Source organism: Eubalaena glacialis, chromosome 3 (genome assembly GCF_028564815.1).
Source record: "Eubalaena glacialis isolate mEubGla1 chromosome 3, mEubGla1.1.hap2.+ XY, whole genome shotgun sequence".
NCBI lineage: Eukaryota > Metazoa > Chordata > Mammalia > Artiodactyla > Balaenidae > Eubalaena > Eubalaena glacialis.
Window position 1 is genome coordinate 128,108,240 of NC_083718.1, and position 22,004 is coordinate 128,130,243.

Genomic DNA, 22,004 nt, shown 5'->3' on the forward strand with positions numbered 1-22,004 from the left:
ATGATGTATGACTTCAGGAAACAAAATTAAAAGAGTTAAAGCAGTTAAGCATATATTTTATTTCTCTTTCGCATTTTAAACAGAATCAGAATACAGTCCAACACCTGTTCATTATTTGCAAACTACTATATTTAACTTGTTCTTTTCTTTAACTGAGCAAGATTTCATGTCACCTTCAGATTCTGCAGATGGATTGTTTGGAAATAAAATGTCAAATTTCTTGCTCACACATCTAATTTTTCTTGACCTAGAGAATTCCCCAAATCTAATGAAACTGCTAAGTAGAGGAATGAGGAGAATCTGGCTGCTCTCAGGCAGTTTTCTTCCTCTTTATGTATTTTTATGATATGTTTTGCAGTTACTAAGTGGTGGTCACAGGGATACCCATCTGTCATGCCTAATTAGGGACTAGAAATGGGTCTTCAGCAAATATTTCATTAAAAATGAGATTTCCAAGTAGTAGAAAAATATTACACCCAAGCTAAAATGGCAAGTACCTTACAGAAATATCACAGAGAAATAGGGGGAAATGAATAATATACTATATTATCCTGACTTTAATTAGACTCAGGGAGCGTTAACATGAGAAGAGAGCTCAGAGAGAAAGTAGCTGGGAGGTAGAGAACTAAACATCCATTTAAATAAATTTGCTTCATTTAATACCCACGACATAACTAGAAAGTTGAACTAATTATTGTTATTGTATATCCAAGGAAACAGGGGCTCTGAGAGGCCTTGTAATGGCAAAACTAGGATTCAAACCTGAGTTTATCTGAATAGATTGCCCAAACTCATACCAGTGAATCAGCTACATTAATAAGACAAGAACTCAGATTTTCTGACTCAGAGCCCAGTGCTTTTCCAACTCACTATGATGCCTCCAAGCAAGGGTGAACCTGGACCCTGAGAATAAAGCCTGAGGCTTCGACTATTCTTTTTCCCTCCTAGTAAATCTCCCATATCCTCATAACATCACATATATGAACCTTTATTTATGTTTGATGTAACCCATTCAACATGTATCAAGGAGGAAGAGCTAAAGAGATATCCACATCTGTTCTCTCTTCTTTATTATAATCATCTTGTTTCTTATAATATTCACAGTTTATCAAGGATTGTAGTGACTTAAAATATATTGTATAAAGCCATGCGTCTGCATGGGTATCATTGAAAAGATTTGTTGGAGATGATATACTCTTTCCTCCTACATTACTGTATGGAAATTTAGTCCCAGAGAGCCTCAATGACTGATCCGGTCACCCATTTATATCAAATTCTAGAACCCAAGTTTTCTGATCTCCAGGAGAGTATGTTATTCCCTCATATAAGTTTGTTCCAGAAACAACAACAACAACAAGATACAAAAAATAAATAATCCCAAGGCATGGTATGGTGAAGCAACAAAACTCAAGAAAAATAAAAAAGAGCCCTACTGTTATCTAGGTAAAAAGAGCAAATGGAATTCAGGAAGGAAAAAATCAGATTGGCCTCAAAGTTTGGAGATATTGGAACAATATCCTTAGTGGTCTGAGAAGAGAGAATAAAGGGTAACCCAAGAATTTGTATCAAGTCAAGTAGTTCATTAATAAAGACAGGAGGAAATAGATTCTCAAACATTTGAGCTATAGATGATGAAGAAGTCAAGCCAACCACAAGAATCAAATGAAGGGCTCTGGCATTAGAAAGCCATAGTAAGAAAGAAGAGACTAATAGACTATGAGAATCAAGGTCACAGACCAAAATGTAAACGTTGTTATACTTGACAAAGGTAAGAGTAATAACACAACTGAAAAAACCCAAGATGTGAGGTGGTGAGGGTTTGGAGAGAAATGAGAGATTTACATGCACTAATATCTTCAACTTTCATATTGGAGTCTCAACAGATTCAGTACGACATTGTTAAACCAAGAAACGGGGACATATGTACATTTCATGTAGTTACAAAAGTAACACCAGAAGAGCTAAAAGCAGAGCAGAAATGAAAATTTACGAAACAAAACATACGTAAAATATAGACCATCTAGTCAAAGATTGAAAACACATGAAAATTCAGGTGATTTTATGATCTCATTTATATAAAAATCAATGCATATAAAAATATTTATACATCTCTACCCACATACACACACTACCTGTTCATAAAGATGACGTATACATTGAAATGGGAGGGGAAGGGGGGAGGGCTATAACTTTTTACCTGTAGCATTTTTTTTACGGTACCTAAGTATTCATTTTATAACCTGGTAAATATGTTATAATACTTTAAGAATTAAACAAATACATGAAAGATGAACCAGCAATAGAGACTACCTTAAAATTTTAGCAGTGATTTGGACCAAAAAATACTGGGACATGTAAATTGCTACCTACCATCTACAATTGACTGTTAAAATGCTATCACCTCAATGTCTCAGATAACGAAGTCAGACGTTAGGATGCCAAGTCAGGCTGCTACTGCTGCTGCCGCTGCTGCCACCACAGGCTTTGGACACTTTGGAAGTCACTAGCACTTTCCTATATCCAGGCTGGATCAACACAGTTCTATTCAATTGTGTGAGAACACGAACTTCATATTCAATCCAGTTGTTTTGTCCCATCTACAAAGGAAAGTATTTTGATAAAAATTAGAATTTCCCTTATCCCACAAATGGTGCAAGCAGAACTTACGGTTTTTTCTCTTTTCAGGAAAGTAGAATATGAGAGCAAGTTAGAGAGAGGATTTGAAGAAAAGCAGGTAAATTCCTCACATTTTAGGAAGGAGGCTATTATGCATGACATCTAATCTCACCAAGAACATTTTTCAAGTTCCCTTCCAGTTTTCTCTTTGTTGTGTGACCTTGCAACTAACACCACATATATTTTAACAAAATTTATTTATATTTCTATTTTTTGAGTATATGAAAAGAGATAGTTTTTACAATACAAATCACATTTTCAACTCTACCGTTGTGTTGCATTTGAGCCTCCGTGAGAATTTTAAGCAGCAATACTGAATAACAAGTAACTTATTTTGTGTGTGTGTGAAAAATTCTAATTCTCTATGAAGTGCTATTTTTCTGTATGATGATTTACTGAGAATAGAAGTTCGATAACTGCTCTGTGATAATGATGTAGTTGTGTTATTGATGATTTTGAAAATTATTAATATGCAATCTGGCTATCTAAGATTCAGACAAAAATGTGTGTTTTGGTATGTCTGAGTTGTGTGTGTGTGTGTGTGTGTGTGTGTATGTGTGTATTTTTGCAGTCGTAACAATTTGGGACTGACAAAACATAGCAGGAATGATCCTCTTAGCCCCACCATATTGTGTCCTCCTCAGGCTACCGAAACCTGCATTAGAGCCAAGAAGGCTAGAATTTACATGAGGGTACAGAGCTCAGATGTAGTTCTGTCGTGGACCTTGTCAAATCAGCATCCCTGGGGTCCGGTCATTTATTTAACAGGTGTTTATTGAGAACCTAATGTGTGTCAGGCAGAACTAGCACTGGAGATAGACCAGAAAACAAAGTTATGATTTCAGTATTGTAGGTAATGTAGACAGGCAGGTTTTACCAGGGAGCAGACTCTGAGTTGGAGATTTATTAGATTATATTCCTGGGTTCAACACATGGGGAAGGGAAGGGCAGGAAGAAGGATTGGACAGAGTGAGCTGCACTATAATCTTGGTAGATTATAAACATTTTGGGCCCACTACCCCATCCGTCTTCTCTAGAACTCCTTGTTCCTGGGATTCCCATGTTGCTCCTTTTAGGCCCTGGGCTAACCAGCCAAGTCATCTGCCACTGCCCATGAGTCCACTTATACCCTTACCTTGGGCCACATCTCTTTCTACACAAATTGGATGACCTGGTAAACTGCCCAAAGCTCTACCCGTTGAGAGGATTTCCTCTCATTACTGTCTATCAAGGATTCCTCTGAGTGAGGTTGTGTTACTGCCACAGTTAGCTTGCAGCTTTCACCCCTGTACCAAACTGACCACCCCATGAACCAGGCTTGGGGGTCTTTTCCATTAGTGGGTCATGAGGGATGTCTCAGGCCCCCCCCCCCATGTTGAAGAGCAGGTGAAGGAGAACTGCTGGTATGAATACAGTGGTGGATGACATGTGGGTCTGTCCTAACTCTTCTTGTAGCTTGTCCGTGCCCTCTAGAATCGTTTGTGCTCAATCCTGGCTGTATCACTTCCAATTTAAGATGGATTGCTGCTGGGCCCATCCAATTTTATGACTTGGTGAGTCTGACAAAACTCAGGTCATGATGGACAGCTCTGGCTGTATGGTCATGTGATGCTCCGTGATCTGTCTTTTTCTCAAAGCCCTGGGGCAAGACTGCAAACATACATGGCTGTCTACTCAAGTGAATGCAGCTATTTCTGACCCTCTTTTCTGATAGGGATGGAAAATTATTCATTTGCCAGATCAATAGCTGCATAGCATGTATCTGAGATTGTGTTAATCTTCTCTAGCATATGTAATACATCTAACATAGCAATTGGGGCTCCTACTTTTTGAGTTTGCAGTAGCAGGTTGTGATCCTCCAGGATTCATCTGTTTCCTTATAGGGGCCAGACTTATGAATTGAATGCTGTTACGATGAGAATCACCATCCCTACATCTTTTAGGTATAATAGTAGCACTATTTTCTGCCATTCTCTCTGAGATGTGACATTATTATTTTCCCATCTTAGCTTAGAGTGTGGAGCAATGTCAGAGGCTTCTTCTTGGCCTTCCTCACTGTGATAGCACTTGCCATACAGGCCAAACACTATCTGTGTAGTTGTGTCAACTACTAGGTGTGTTCAGACTAATTATACATTCAGGGACTTGGGAAGTGAATACTGGGTGGGTCCATGGACTCAATGGACCCACTGTGACCTGAACCTAGTCCAGGGCTACATTTATTTCCTGGCCCTTCTATATCCTCATACTAATGGGGGACCATGATGCCACCTCCAAGTGTCAGTGGCAGCTCATACTCCATGTCCGAGAGTCCTCTCAATATTTGGGTAATCTTCTTTCTTCACTGTACAGCTACTCAAGCAAATGGCTATAGGTCACTTTGGGGGAACCACTGTTATGTACACTTGCATGGTGTTAGAAGGCCCTTCTTCCTGGGGCCCGCCCTCTTTCAGTCAGTGGATTCGGAATCTGAACCCTGGCTCAGGCCTGCAAACTGGGTGAGGAATTGTGACCTTAAATTGGGGAGACTGCCCTCTTCCTTGATTTTAATCTTTGCAAGGTATCAGTTCATCTACCCTTGATATCTTTTGATTATGTATATTGACTAGTACCCATACTGGCTGCCCATTTATTCTCCACTTCCCCATTCAGGGATGCCAAATATAATTAACCATCTTTATAATCCTCTTTAGGTCAGGGGCCCTGCCTGCACTTCTGACTGTCACTCACCATAATTGCAACCATTAGGCTTCTGGCATCTGGCCTTATGTTTTAGGGTCTTATTATCCACCTGCTATTTGTGAGTCCAGCACTATAATGGAATCTCCAGCCCAGCCCTGGCCTTCAGAAGAAAGGCACCACTGAACTTCTTAGTGATACTGGCACCCATCTCACCAGTGCATTCTTTATTACTTTGGTAATTGGTGTACCGTTTGGGTTTTCTGATGAAACAGTCCTCTAGTTGGTTTTTCAGGCTTGCATAGTATATCCACTTTATTATGGCTCCCTTCTCCGGTCTTTTATCCCCACTTCCCTTTTTAACCATCTGTCATGATTATTCTAGCTCACTTTGTGTGGATCATCATTTTTACCATGCTTCTAGATATTATCCTGGTAGCATGTTCACATTATCTTCCAAAGTCCTTGTCAGGGTGTTAAATCTTGTATCCTGGTAGAGTGCTTCCAAACTGATAGGCTTTTCCTTATCAGACATTATGTTCAAGCCCCTTAATCAAGCATCCTCAGAATCCAGACCCCTGTGTATCCTCCCAGCTGCTGCCGTCACATTAGTACCTCTTTTGGAGAATGCTAGCTGGGTTATATTGTGACCTTTCCCTAGTTATTTGCCTAGTGAGCGAGAAGGGTTGTGGGGACATAGCTGGAGGGGAACACATTTTGTCCTTTGCATCATCCTCAAGTGAAGGAGGGGGGTTCTAGTTCTTAGTAGACTGGGCTACCTCTGTAGGTTCAGAGTATTAAGGAGAATCTGGGATTCAATACTTTCAGACGCGTCAACACAGATACCCCTACCCCATGTATCAGGGTCACATTCTTTATCTACCAGGCCCCTGAGCTTGGCAGAGCGGACCTTCCTCAGTTTGAAATTTAACTTTCTTGGAGCTCTGCTGTGCTTTTAGTGAAGTCCTGGGCTTGGTCCTTAGTTTCTCTGCCTTCCCACTATAAGAGGTAAGAACATCTGTACCTGCTTCCAAAAAAGTCCTCTGGCTTTCACACTTAACTTTTAATTGATGATCAAGAATTCCTAACATTTTGTTATCTTTTTCCAGAGGTCACGTGGGCTTAAGGATAGCCACTCAATTCCAGGTACTTAGAGGCACTATTTTCCCAAACATATCTCAAAAGCTTGAAAAGCATAGGCATTACCTTCCACTGGTGTACCTTCTCCATTTATTGCTGGTGAAACAATTGCACTGTGTGTCAGAGACTCTCTGTGCCACCAGGGATTGGGTTCTCGTTGCCAGCAAGCAGCAGGTAATCCAGCTCCAAGAGCCCACCCAGGCACATGATTCCTCCAGGCACTCCCAGCACCAGCTGTCTCAGATTTGGTTCATGGGAAACAGACTCTGAGATGGAGATAAATGTGCACGATGTTACTGGGGAGTGTTTTCAACTGTAGAAGGACACCCAATTGGGTAGAGAGAGAAGTTGAACTGGGATACAATCTCAGTGGAGGCCGAGCTGACCCTAAGGGGGGTTTCTAAAGCCGGGATAAGCCTTCAGAGTTGTCCTGACTTGGGGTGAAAGGGCTGGGGCTTTATATCCCACGTGGACCAGTCATTGGATGCTTACTGCTCCAGGAAGGGTCTGTGACCTGGGGCAAGGTGGCTCTCTGCAGCCAAGGCTATCCCTGTTGAAGCTGACAGGGCTTTCTGTTGGCAATACACTAACCTGGGGGAAGAAGTTCCTTTCTTCCTGAAGAGGAATCTAGAGGGTGGTGCATCAGTGTCAAACTACAGTCATAACAACGGCAATCAGCATTTCCCAGGGCTTGGTCTGTGCTGGGCACTGTGCCATGTGAGTTATTGACTATTTCATCTAATCTTCTCAAGAATGCTATGGGACAAGTGCCATTATTTCCCCCATCTTAAAAATGAGATGAAAAATCTGAAAGTGAAATTAAGAAAACACTCCCGTTTACCATTGCAACAAAAAGAATAAAATATCTAGGAATAAACCTACCTAAGGAGACAAAAGACTTGTATGCAGAAAATTATAGGACACTGATGAAAGAAATTAAAGATGATACAAATAGATGGAGAGATATACCATGTTCTTGGATTGGAAGAATCAACATTGTGAAAATGACTCTGCTACCCAAAGCAATCTACAGATTCAATGCAATCCCTATCAAACTACCACTGGCATTTTTCACAGAACTAGAACAAAAAATTTCACAATTTGTATGGAAACACAAAAGACCCCGAATAGCCAAAGCAATCTTGAGAACGAAAAACGGAGCTGGAGGAATCAGGCTCCCTGACTTCAGACTATACTACAAAGCTACAGTAATCAAGACAGTATGGTACTGGCACAAAAACAGAAACATAGATCAATGGAACAGGATAGAAAGCCCAGAGATAAACCCACGCACATATGGTCACCTTATCTTTGATAAAGGAGGGAAGCATATACAGTGGAGAAAAGACAGCCTCTTCAATAAGTGGTGCTGGGAAAATTGGACAGGTACATGTAAAAGTATGAAATTAGAACACTCCCTGACACCATACACAAAAATAAACTCAAAATGGATTAAAGACCTAAGTGTAAGGCCAGACGCTATCAAACTCTTAGAGGAAAACATAGGCAGAACACTCTATGACATAAATCACAGCAAGATCCTTTTTGACCCAGCTACAAGAGAAATGGAAATAAAAACACAAATAAACAAATGGGACCTAATGAAACTTAAAAGCTTTTGCACAGCAAAGGAAACCATAAACAAGACCAAAAGACAACCCTCAGAATGGGAGAAAATATTTGCAAATGAAGCAATTGACAAAGGATTAATCTCCAAGATTTACAAGCAGCTCATGCAGCTCAATAACAAAAAAACAAACAACCCAATCCAAAAATGGGCAGAAGACCTAAATAGACATTTCTCCAAAGAAGATATACAGATTGCCAACAGACACATGAAAGAATGCTCAACATCATTAATCATTAGAGAGATGCAAATCAAAACTACAATGAGGTATCATCTCACACCGGTCAGAATGGCCATCATCAAAAAATCTAGAAACAATAAATGCTGGAGAGGGTGTGGAGAAAAGGGAACCCTCTTGCACTGTTGGTGGGAATGTAAATTGATACAGCCACTGTGGAGAACAGTATGGAGGTTCCTTAAAAAACTAAAAATAGAACTACCATACGACCCATCAATCCCACTACTGGGTATATACCCTGAGAAAACCATAATTCAGAAAGAGTCATGTACCAAAATATTCATTGCAGCTCTGTTGACAATAGCCAGGACATGGAAGCAACCTAGGTGTCCATCATCGGATGAATGGATAAAGAAGATGTGGCACATATATACAATGGAATATTACTCAGCCATAAAAAGAAATGAAATGGAGGTGTTTGTAATGAGGTGGATGGAGTTAGAGTCTGTCATACAGAGTGAAGTAAGTCAGAAAGAGAAAAAGAAATACAGTATGCTAACACATATATATGGAATCTAAGGAAAAAAAAAAAAAGGTCATGAAGAACTTAGTGGCAAGATGGGAATAAAGACACAGACCTACTAGAGAATGGACTTGAGGATATGGGGAGGGGGAGGGGTGAGATGTGACAGGGTGAGAGAGTGTCATGGACATATATACACTACCAAATGTAAAATAGATAGCTAGTGGGAAGCAGCCGCATAGCACAGGGAGATCAGCTCGGTGCTTTGTGACCACCTAGAGGGGTGGGATAGGGAGGGTGGGAGGGAGGGAGATGCAAGAGGGAAGAGATATGGGAACATATGTATATGTATAACTGATTCACTTTGTTATAAAGCAGAAGCTAACACACCATTGTAAAGCAATTATACTTCAATAAAGATGTTTAAAAAAAAAAAAAATTAAAAAAAAAAAAATGAGAAAACCGAGGCCCATCAAGGTTAACTGACCTTTCTGAGGTGACAGCTAGTAAGCAAAGGAACTGGAATTTGAACTTAATCACTTACACCGAGAAACCCCCATCCAAACTTCTTCATATTTTCAACAAAAAGCATCCATGCACCAAAATGTAGCCCAGCTGAATGAGACAGGCAGTAGGTCCTTTGTTGCCATTCTACCCTCTTTCCTGGGTGCTCTTCATTCATACTCAGGCATGCTATTTGTCTGTATTACACTTTTGTGCAAATTAGAAAAACGTTCTCCTCCAGCTTTGGTGGGTGTGACAATTCCTTGGGCACATGGCTTGCCCAGCAAATAGCACACTTTGGTGAAGAGTACATCCTTTTCTTTCCAGGGACCTCAGTTCTGCTCCAGGACACAAAGCTTGCACAGATTCACGCTGGATTTCAGCCCCCACTTGACCCCTTGGATCAGTACCAGTGTGCACGTACCTTGTCATACAAATGGTTTCAAGTGCTGCTGTCAAATACAGTTGGCTCTTAAATCCCTATTTCCAGCCTGCATCAGTGCCCTGAGCTTCATATGCATTTAATCAATGAGCCACTAGATATTCCCATTTGCAATTTCTTCAAGAACTTAAAACTGATACTTAAAGCTTAAAAAACTTACAAAGCCGAATTTCTTCTCTTCCTCCTCCATCCCCACAGAAATCTGTTATTTCTTCTGTACTTTCTAACTTTGTCATTGGCACCGCACTCTCTCAGTTGCCCAGGTTAGAAACATGAACTCAACTAACATTTCTTATGCCCTCAGTATGTGTCTGGCCCTGTGCTGATGAATAGGACAAACAAGGTCTTTCTCCTCATTGAGTTTATGATGTAATGAGAGAGACAGACAAAAACTAGGAAACCAATAGGTAAAATAATTTTCGATTGAGATTGCTGTTATGAAAAACATTAGCAGGATGATGTGATAGACAGAAACTGGGGAAGGGCTTTATTTTTGTTAAGGTGGTCAGGGACTACTTTGAAGAAATGACATTTTAACAGAGACATGGGAAAGAGAAAAGAAGCAAGTGCAGATGTTTCAAATTTGATGAGTTATTTGCAGTGCTTCACTCTCTTGTATCCCATACAACCCAGGTCTATGGCTTTTATTTCCTAACCTGTTCTTCCCAGTTTTTGTGAAATGTATTTCATCTCTTGCCAGAAGTTGCATCCACCAGCTAAATTCTGCTCACCTAACACCCTGTAGAATGCTATGTGACTTGATGTGTTCTTTTCTCCTACAGAGAGAAATTTTTATTGGGAAAAGGGATTAAAATGCAGTGTAGACCCCAAGTCCTCCTATTTCCTACTTAGAATTTTACACTCTTCAGGGAAAAACTCTAGGGGGTTTTGATTGCATCATTGGCTTTGGGGATCTTCTCATTACATTCAGTGTTTATTCATTCATTCAAATACCACGTATTGAACACCTTAGTGGTTCAGAGCATAGATATGAAGTCAAAACATACATTGGTCCAATCCCACTCCACAACTAACCTACTTGTGAGCAAGTTATTTAAACTCACTGAACACCCATGTCTTTATATGGAAAGTGGGAATAAAAAGTCATTTTCATGTTACAGTGATAGTAATAAAAATAACATTATTCCATTTACTGAGTACCTACTTTGTGCCAACCTATGCTAAATGCATTACATATCTTGTCACTAATTTTCAGTTATCCTGCAAATGGGTATTATTAGCCTGTGCTTTACAGATGAGGAGTCCTCAGAGATTAGGGGACTTTCATAAGATCACTCAGGTAAAAGTGGTGGTCCAGGTCTAGGTCTGTGGTACTCCAAATGGCGATCTCTTCACTGGTCCTTTGGCAACTACAAGAGAATTCATCTCATCACTTAATACATGTCTCCCTTCTTTGGTGTTAGTAGGGATGCTGCTTCTAATTTTCACTCCAGAAAGAGTCTCATGTACTTATTATAGCTCTAGTGGTATTATTCCCTGTACCACCTTTTTTTGGGGAGTGACTTACAGTATTTATTTATGTAATCGAAATATAGTTAATTTATAATGTTATATTAGTTTCAGGTGTACAACATAGTGATTCAAAATTTTTACAGATTATACTCCATTTAAAGCTATTATAAAATATTGGGTATATTCCCTGTGCTGTTCAACATATCCTTGTAGCTTATTTATTTTATACATAATAGTTTATGTCTCTTTACCCCCTGCCCACTAGTTTGTTTTCTATGTCTGTGAGTCTGCTTCTGTTTTGTTATATCCATTTGTTTTATTTTTTAGATTCCATATATTGGCGATAATATACAGTATTTGTCTTTCTCTGCCTGGCTTATTTCACTAAGTATAATACCCTCCAGTTCTATCCATGTTGTTGCAAATGGCAGAATTTCATTCTTTTTAATGGCTGAGTAATATTCCAGTGTGTGTGTGTGTGTATACCACATCTTCTTTATCCATTCATCTGTTGATAGACATTTAGATTGTGTCCATATCTTGGCTATTGTAAATAATGCTGCTATGAACATTGGGGTGCATGCATCTTTTTTTTTTTTAATAAATTGTCCTTAGCACTATGGTTTTTTAAAATTTATTTATTTTATTTACTTATCTTTGGCTGCTTTGGGTCTTCATTGCTGCCTGGGGGCTCTCTCTAGTTGTGGCGAGCGGGGGCCACTCTTCGCTGCAGCGCGCGGGCTTCTCACTGCGGTGACTTCTCTTGTGGAGCACGGACTCCAGGCGCACAGACTTCAGTAGTTGTGGTGCGTGGGCTCAGCAGCTGTGGCTCGCAGGCTGTAGAGCGCAGGCTTGGTAGCTGTGGTGCACTCTGCAGCATGTGGGATCCTCCCAGACCAGGGCTTGAACCCGTGTTCCCTGCACTGGCAGGCGGATTCCCAACCACTGCACCACCAGGGAAGCCCCCATGCATCTTTTCAAATTTTCAGTTTCTTTTGATATAGACCCTGGAGTGGACTTGCCAGATCATATGGTAGTTCTATTTTTAGTTTTTTGAGAAACCTCCATATTGTTTTCCATAGTGGCTGAACCAATTTACATTCCCACCAACAGTGTACAAAGGTTCCCGTTTTTCCACATCCTCATCAACATTTGTTATTTGTAGACTTTTTGATGAGGGCCATTCTGACAGGTGTGAGGTGATATCTCATTGTGATTTTAATTTGCATTTCTCTAATGATTAGTGATGTTGAGCATCTTTTCATGTGCCTGTTGGTCATCTGTATGTTTTCTTTGGAAAAATGTCTATTCAGGTCTTCTGCCCATTTTTAAATAGGGTTGTTTCTTTTTTTGATATTGAGTTGTATGAGCTGTTTATCTATTTTGGATATTAACCCCTTATTGGTCATACTATCTGCAAATATTTTCTCCCATTCAGTAGGTTGTCTTTTCATTTTTTCAATGGTTTCCTTTGCTATGCAAAAGCTTTTAAGTTCAGTTAGGTCTCACTTGTTTATTTTTGCTTTTGTTTCCTTTGTTTTAGGAGACAGATCCAAAAAATATTGCTACAATTTACATCAAAGAGTGTTCTGCCTATGTTTTTCTTCTAGGACTTTTATTGTTTCCAGTCTCACATTTAGGTCGTTAATCCATTTTGAGTTTATATGGTGTGAGAAAATGTTCTAATTTCATTCTTTTACATGTAGCTGTCCAGTTTTCCCAGCACTACTTATTAAAGAGATTGTCTTTTCTCCATTATATATTCTTGCTTCCTTTGTCATAGATTAATTGATCATAAGTGCATGCTTTATTTGTGGGCTCTTTATTCTATTTGTTTGATCTATGTGTCTGTTTTTGTGCCAGTACCATACTGTTTTGATTACTGTAGCTTTGTAATATAGTCTGAAGTTAGAGCGTGTGATCCTTCCAGCTTTGTTCTTTTTTCTCAAGGTTCCTTTGGCTATTTAGGGGTTTTGTGGTTCCATATACATTTTAGGATTATTTGTTTTAGTTCTGTGAAAAATGTCATGGGTATTTTGGTAGGGGTTGCATTAAATCTGTACATTGCTTTGGGTAGTATGGACATTTTAACAATATTAGTTCTTCCAATCTGTAAACATGAGATATCCTTTTATTTATTTGTATTGTATTCTATTTCCTTCATCAGTGTCTTATAGTTTTCAGAGTGTAGGTCTTTCACCTCTTTGGTTAAATTTATTCCAAAGTATTTCATTCTTTTTGGTGCAATTGTAAATGGGATTGTTTTCTTGAATTCTCTTTCTGATAGTTCATTATTAGTGTGTAGAAAAGGAACAGATTTCTGTATATTAATCTTGTATCCTGCAACTTTACTGAATTCATTTATTAGTTATAATAGTTTTTTTGGTGGATACTTTAGGGTTTTCTATATATAGTATCATGTCATCTGCAAATAGTGACAGTTTTACTTCTTCCTTTCCAATTTGGATACCTTTTATTTCTTCATTTCCCCCTTATTTTAGTTTTGCCAATCCTCCAGGCCATTTTTTTGGATAATTTTATCATTTCATCTGATTATAAGTAGTATATATGCACTGAAAAAATACAAAAAAGCATAGAGATGGAAATAAAGAACACTTCACTTCCCATCTTCCAGGTCATTATTAATGTTTGATTTTTATTTTTTTCTCCACGTTTGTAATATTTTTTTATTGCTCAACTCCTGGATAATTTATTTTATCTTGTCTAGGAACCCATCATTCCAGCAATATAAAGCAACATAGAAGGCGATCTGTAACTCTTATCATCTTAATTTGATTATCCGTGGATCACTTTGGGTTTTTAATATTCATAATCAGTCATCACCTAGATTAAAAAGTCAAGTAGAATTCTTACCTTGAAGGCAAATACTGCAATTCCCTTGAGGCCATTAGAGTCTTTGGAACTCCTCTCTCCTCCTAAAAATGTCTGGCTCACTGGATCCCTTGTTATATAAAGATCACTGGTTATAGATAAAAATTTTAAGCTTGGTTGTTAGTTTTCTCAATCTTTGTGATCTCTTTGACCATCTTCTGAAATGTTAGTAATAACTTTTATGAATTAGAGCCAGTTGAATTGCGAAACTCTATTGATTTCAAGAAAAACATCTACTCATAGACCTTAGTCTCATGAAGCTATATTCATCCTTATATGAGGGACTTACATAAATCTTTAAGAAAATGAGCACTGCCCAATAGAAAAATGGGTATGTAAATATATTTTATAAAAGAAGAAATATAAACAATAAATAAAATATTCTAATTGGCTCTCATTATCAATCAAAGAAATATAAATTAAAATAAGACTATTATTCCTTATTGGAATAGTAAAAATTTTTTAAATTGCTAATACTTAAAGCTGATAATTATATGGTGAAATGTACTCATGCTGGCAGTGGAAAGCAATTTGGAAATATTATTGAAAACCTTATTCTTTATATCCTTTAATGCAAAAATCTCCTCTCCAGAATCTAGTCTAAGGGAATAATGACATATACAGAGAAAAATTTAGTGACAAAAGTGTTTATTATAGTGTTATATAATAAAAGGAAAAAAAGAAAATATCTTCAGTTAGGACTAGGGTTAAGTAAAATGTGTGTATCTTTATAATGAAATACTATGTTAGCTATTAAAATTATGTTTATAAAGAATTTTTAATGACATGGTAAGATAATAATACTATAATATCTTATCGAAAATAATACAAAATTGTATATTTAGATGTTAAAAGCTGCATGAAAATATTCATATAAAATACTAGAAGTAAATACGTCTGATCAAAATTAACAGAGGTTATTTCTGGGTGGCACCATTATTGGCTAATTTTTAATTGATGTCTTTCTACTTCTTACATTTCTTTCAAATCTCCTCTTAGCAAACATAATAAAGGTTATTTTTTAAAAAGCAATATACCAGAGCATTATTCATACTATTGATCACCACTTACAAGTTATTTTGATCGTGTTGAACGTGTTGGAAAAACTGTTCTGATCTTGTTTCCTTCCTGTCCTCATTTGAGACAAGGAGCTGGAGTAGCTGGTCATCAATAAGCCATGACATTCATAGTCCTCAGAGTTCCAGTTCCTGCTGCTCTTGAAGTGGTCCCCAGTCCCAATCTGCTTCTGTTATTGCCCTCAGGACTGGGGTCCTCTTGAGATTCTAAGGAACTATGCGCCTTCCCTCCTGCTGCTCTGCTAAGTGGAAGGAGCAGACCATGCTTTACCTGGAGGCTACCAGCTCTCAGCTACCAATTAAAGTAACTGGCTGGAGTTGGTCAGAACTACAGGGAGGGCACATTCCTCAGAGATAAGAAAATGATGAGTTGGTTTCGTCTGTACTCATCTTCCTACCCTTTTGTTCTTTGTCTCTAACATTACATCCTTGATGACTTATGGGTCCTAAGATGGGGAAAGTTGAATAAAGTCTTAGTTTTATCTGGTTCAGATCAGAAGGCTATATTTATTATAGAAATATTCAAGAGACGTTAATAATCAAGATGAATTTTTGTTTTTAGTGGTTGCTTTCACAAGACACCTAACAAAATACTAAATTACTGAGACTGCCAACCAAACCAAAATGCAAGGATGCTGATAGTGTGGTGCCGTGCAAGCAGGATGTGCTAGAGATTTCTCTTCATCATTTGGTATCTCATATTGATGGTGAGCAGCAATACTGCCCTTTGTTTATTCTCTCAGCCTAGATGATAATGATAAAAACACCCAACCCTCAGTAATATTTTTTACAAAGTGCTCTCACATTCATTGTCTCAGTTAAGAGAAGAAGTCAGAATGGTAACAGGGAAAGAATTCAGGCTTTGGATTCAGACAGCCCTGGACTTAAGTTCCACCTCTGCTGCTTACTGTTTGTGGAACCTGTCTGCAAATTTGGAATTTTTTCCTACTTTGTGGTTTTGATATGAAAATTATTAATTACATATGCAACGATTTGGTTTGTTCATTCTTTTATTCGTGGTTCAAAAGGCACTGTGCTTGTTCAACTTCAGCAATCAGAAAAATATAAATTAAAACAATATGCAGTATATAGGGAACCAAATAAGACATTTTCCTCTTTACTTAGAACTGACAGTCCAGTGGGTTTAGATAAGCATTAATCAAATAAAAACAAATAAGTTTAAAATTGCCACTGTGTACTGATGAACCTAGTGGCAGGGCAGGAATAAAGATGCAGATGTAGAGAAAGGACTTGAGGACACAGTGGGGGAAGGGGAAGCTGGGATGAAGTGAGAGAGTGGCATGGACATAGATACACAACCAAATGTAAAATGGATGGCTAGTGGGAAGCAGCTGCATCGCACAGGGAGATCAACTCGGTGCTTCGTGACGACCTAGAGGGGTGGGATGGGGAGGGAGGAAAGGAGGCTCAAGAGGGAGGAGATATGGGGATATATGTGTACATATAGCTGATTCACTTTGTGGTACAGCAGAAACTAACACACCATGGTACAACAATTATACTCCAATAAATAAAATAAATAAATAAATAAACAAACAAATAAATAAATAAATCGCCACTGTGATAGATGCTATAAAGGATACCTTCATGATCCTTCTCAAGTCGGAAGTTGTGCTTAAGCTGAGATCTTAAGGATGCGTAAGAGCGCCCCAGGGAGAGAATGGAAAGAGGAGCGTTCTAGAAGAGGAATTAGCACGTGCGGTGGCTGGGGAGCATGGCATGCACAAGAGACAGCTAGAGAACCAGAGGCGGGGTGACAGGTAGCCAGAAGAGGTGGGCAAGGGCCTGACTGCGTGGGGATTTGGGGTGAGTGAATACGTTTGTCTTAATCTACAACATTTCATGTTGAAAACTGGCAAAACTGTAAAAACTAGATTAGAGGGGACCCAGAGGATATGCAATTAGGTAAGTTAAGAGACGAATTTAGTAGGTCAGGAGACAGATCGTGATAGGTTCAACCAGGATGGCGATGGTAGAAATATAGAAAAGTGAAGGAAATCCAGAGACATTTAGGAGGCAGACTAGAACTTGGTTATGGAATGAATGTATGCACTATCTAAATTTCTGGACTGCATAACCCAAAGCCATAAGAACAAGTTTGAATGGCAAATATCAGGAGTTTCTGATCTGGACATGTTAAGCCTGGGGTATCTTTGAGATCTCCAAAAGGAGAGATAAGTAGGTAGTTGGCACACAGTCAGATTTTAATAAAATGGAGTGTATTATTCATCATATTATATAAACATATATTCATAACAGTTCAAGAAACTGCCTATACACTGTCCCATGGGTTAGTATTTCCAACACTGGTCAGGGTCCTTAATTGTAGACAACTGATTCCACTCTAGCTACTTGTAGCAGGAGAGTGTTTATTAAAGAAAACTGGTTAACTAAAAAAAAGTCTATAAGGGAGCCAGAGGATTAACTTTGGATCCTACATAGCCATGAACAACACAGCTGGGACTACAGACTCAGACCAAATACCCAACCACACCCCTGACCTATTAAGCTCAAAGACAGGACCCCAGTACCCTGGCAGCACTGGAAGAACAGACATCTCTGTCAACTGCTGACCAAAAAAGCTGATATCCCGAGTATTAAAATAGCACCACGCATGGCTCATGTCTGCATCCCAAACTTGGGAGACTTTGTAGGATGGGTGTAAACTAGAAAATACGGCAGCATTCTAGCTGCAAAGGAGTCTAGGAGTCTAGTCTAGGAAAGCAAGTTAGAAGAGGGCTGGATGGGTTTTGAGTGAGCTGACGTACAGTATCTTCCAGGCGTCTTTTCTGCCCTTTACATTCAAGCACAGTTCTCTTCCCATCATTAAACTTACAAAGAGCAGCTTGCTTCTGCCTAACCTAGCGCAGCCCTCCCTCATACAAGCCAACCACGCTCACCCTCCGTTCAAGAGATGAAAAGGGGTGGACAGGGACAGAGGCAGCTTTTTGCCTCTCAAATATCCGTTTTTCTCTTCTTCTTTTCTAAGTCTGATTTTGTCTGGCCTGGTAACAGACCCCGTTTTTTAAAAAAATCTACATTTCTCAGCTCTCCTGCTGATAGAGTTGGCCAGGTGACACAGTTCTGAGGAGCGAAATATGAGTAAACGCTATTGGGTGGATTCTGGGAAGGTCTTTTAAAAAGGGTGAGGACAGATGCTTGAGTTCATGTTCCATTTTTGCCTTAGAGCTTCTTTTTTCTTCCTCCCCAAAGTATGGACGTGCTGGCATATTCTTGAGTGGTTGTCTTGTGACTACCCCATGAGGGAAAAGCCCAGATAGTCATAGAAGCCTCTGCTCCAGCCCTAGTTAGCTCTTTCTTCCTTTTACATGTGAGGAGAGTCAGATACTAGCTTGTAAGCCATTGTTCTTTGGGGTTTTCTATTATAAGCAAACAAATCTAAGTTTCTAAACAAAAGGTCTTTTAATTGGGCTCTCATATTCCCTCTTGTCCCTTCAAATCTATTTTCTACACCACAGACAAGTGATCTTTTAAAATGAAAATGATTATATAATTTCCTTATTCAAAACCCTTCAATGGTTTCTCATTACTTGTAGAAATAATTCTATAATCTTTAGCATGATGTGGCCCCTGCTTACCTCTCCAACCCTATCTCCAGGGATTTACCCCCTCCTTCACCAGGCTCTGGACATACCAACTGTGCTGTCAAAATACATTCTTGGGACTTCCCTGTTGGCACAGTGGTTAAGAATACATCTGCCAATGCGGAGGACACGGGTTCGATCCCACATGCCGCAGAGCAATTAAGCCCGTGAGCCACAACTACTGAGCCTGTGCTCTACAGCCCACCAGCCACAACTACTGAGCCTGCGTGCCACAACTACTTAAACCCGCTCGCCTAGAGCCCTTGCTCCACAACAAGAGAAGCCACTGCAGTGAGAAGCCCGCGCACCGCAACGAAGACCCAACACAGCCAAAAATAAATAAATTTAAAAAGAAACAGTCCAAAATACATTCTCAAATGCCTCCTCTTAGAAGGAAATAGTTTCTCACTGTCCTCACTTTATATACACCCATTAGATCTTAGCTTTAAATATCTCTTCACCATATTCTGACCCCATAATTTAAAGTAAGCCGTCCCTGTTAATCTCTCTCGCTGCACCATGTTATTTTTCTCCCATAGTTTTATCTCAAATTGTATTTACATACAAGCTTAGTTCTTTACTATATTTGCCTCACAGATCATAAACTCAATGAGGGCAAGGCCTTTATCTGCATGGTTAATACTTACATTGAGACCAGATCCTTGTACACAGTGTTTAATAAATATTGGTTGAATGTTAAATGAATTACATAATCTGTCAGACTCTGCTGATAACAGACATGTTTGAGCAATCAGATCTTATTATGTTATATTCATAGACACAGAGAATCAAATAGAGTAATGGGATTTTATTGTGGTAAAGGATCTTAGTTATCAATAGCCAAACACAAAGTTGGAAAAGTTCAGAGAGATTAAATGAGTTTTTCAAAGGTCACAGCACCCCCTTGCCCCAAATCTTAAAAAGTTCTAGAATTAGATAATTCACTTGTCAAGGAACTTTTATTCACTCAGTCATTTAACAAACATTTATTGAACATTTACTATATGCCAGGCATTATACTAGGAGGGAGGTATTAGAGATGAAAGACCTATCCTGCCCTGAAAGAGTACATGCATAGGTAGATGGGGAGACAAGTGTTTCTGCAGAAGTAAGTGTAACATCCTCTGGGATTATAAAACTGGGGCACTTAATGCAGTTGAGGAATGTAAAAGAAGCATCAGGGAAAACATGATATGTGTGTGAAATCTTGAAGATAAATAGGAATTCCACAGGCTGATGGACATGGAGGTGGGTATTTCAGTTGGAAAGAACAGCGTATACAAAGGCATGGAAGTTGAAACAAAAAGGCCAGAGCCAAGTGGGGCGTTTATGAAAGACGCAGTGAGCTCCTGACATTCCCTTAGGACTCAGCTCAACCATCACCAAGCTGGGGAATTCTCTAGATCTGGTGTGCCAGGCCTCCCTATCATAGAAAGTACCATGCTATATATTAAGATTGCTCATTTACTTGTCTGTCTCCCATGCTAGACTGCACATAGAGATATGTAATGAATACATGCTAAATGGATTTTTGAATTTGGGCAAGGACCAGATCATGGAAGTCATGAGCACATGAGAGACATGATTGGAATTTTATTTTTGATAGATTACCATGGTCTTGGGAATTGGAGGGAGGGCTGATTCCGAGGGGCTGAAAATGGTAAATTTTCTTCTGGTAATTTTCTTCTGGTAAATTCCTTAAAAATAGTTATTATTTTAAAAAACTGGAGGTAGGCAAATATGATGCAACTTTATCCCATACATATTATATATTGTCAACCCCAAACCTCATAGGTATTTCTTTAATATGATATGATAGTACAGTAAATAATATTGCCCTCTCCTATTGTTCCCCTCTGATTCCTAATCCATCTCTCCTCTTTCTCTCCTCTTCATCAGCAAACTTCCGGAGAAAAAGTCATCTGCTTCCTAAACTCAACTATTTCTTAAACAATGGCAAAATATGCTTTCACTACCTTCCTAAAATTTCTTACATGTTCTGAATGGTTCATTATGTTGATAGCTCTTGGGCTTCTAATATATGTTTTTTCTTTTTGCCCCAGCCTCATCCCCACTCAACAATTGATCTACTATACCGAACTGCTTTTAAAATGTTAAAATTCCCTTCGCTTCTCCTCAGTCTACATAGAACAATGTCATTGCCATTCACTTCCCAAGCTTCAAGCATAAGCAGTGCATCTGACTTTCAAATCAGTGTTCCCTAGCCTCCATTTCTTTCAAATGAATGTATCAGGGATACCTCTAACTCAATATATCCACATGAGAATGCATCATCTCCCCCTCCCGTAAAGCCTTTTCTTCTCCTGCATCCTTTATCTCAGTTAATGGAATCATCATATACTCAATTAACCAAGGTGTAAACCACAGAGTAATTCTTAACTCCTCTTTCCCTGTCTTATATACTCTTCCAGATTCAATTAATCACCAAGTCTGATGAATACTCTCCATAAAATAACTTTTATATTGTGGTGTAATGAGCAGAATTGTCCAAAAGTGATGCTGGAAGCTCACTCTCATTATTTGAACAGAGAACTAGCTAGATCTAGGATTTTTCTTCTCCCAGAGGGAGGGTCTGCACCCAAACTCCACTTCCCATGGGTCAAGAAGTTTCCTCCTTTCAGCAGGGTCAATCTCATCATCTCATGGGCCCAAACTTTCTAGGTTTTGAAGAACAAGCACTCCTGGTCAATTCCCAAACTGCTAGCACCTCAAATTCAGATAGTCTTGTACTTGGCAGCCTATGTATTCCTGCAATGGCTAGGCTGTTTTCTCAAGCTTGTCTTACAAAGAGACAGACCTATGGCTAAGTGGGGGGCATCTCTCCACTGGAATGTAGACCCAAAATGCATGTCCAGCAAGCTTAGGCCCCAGCATGCCCTCTGTGAAATAATGCTAAGATCTAGAGACCCTCACCTTTTCCTGACTTCTTGATCCAGATTGTACATTATCCTTTTCCCTAAAAAAGCATATTGCTAAACCCTTGCCATATGACCTTGTAAAATATATCCCAAACCATTGTACATAACAGGAGATAAGCCATGAGAGACCCACCTGGCACGTCACAGCTTCTCTACTCCTAAAGCAACATCTTTTGTTAAAATCCTCGTTACCGCTCAAGTACATCACTGCTTCCTGACGGAGCTCCTG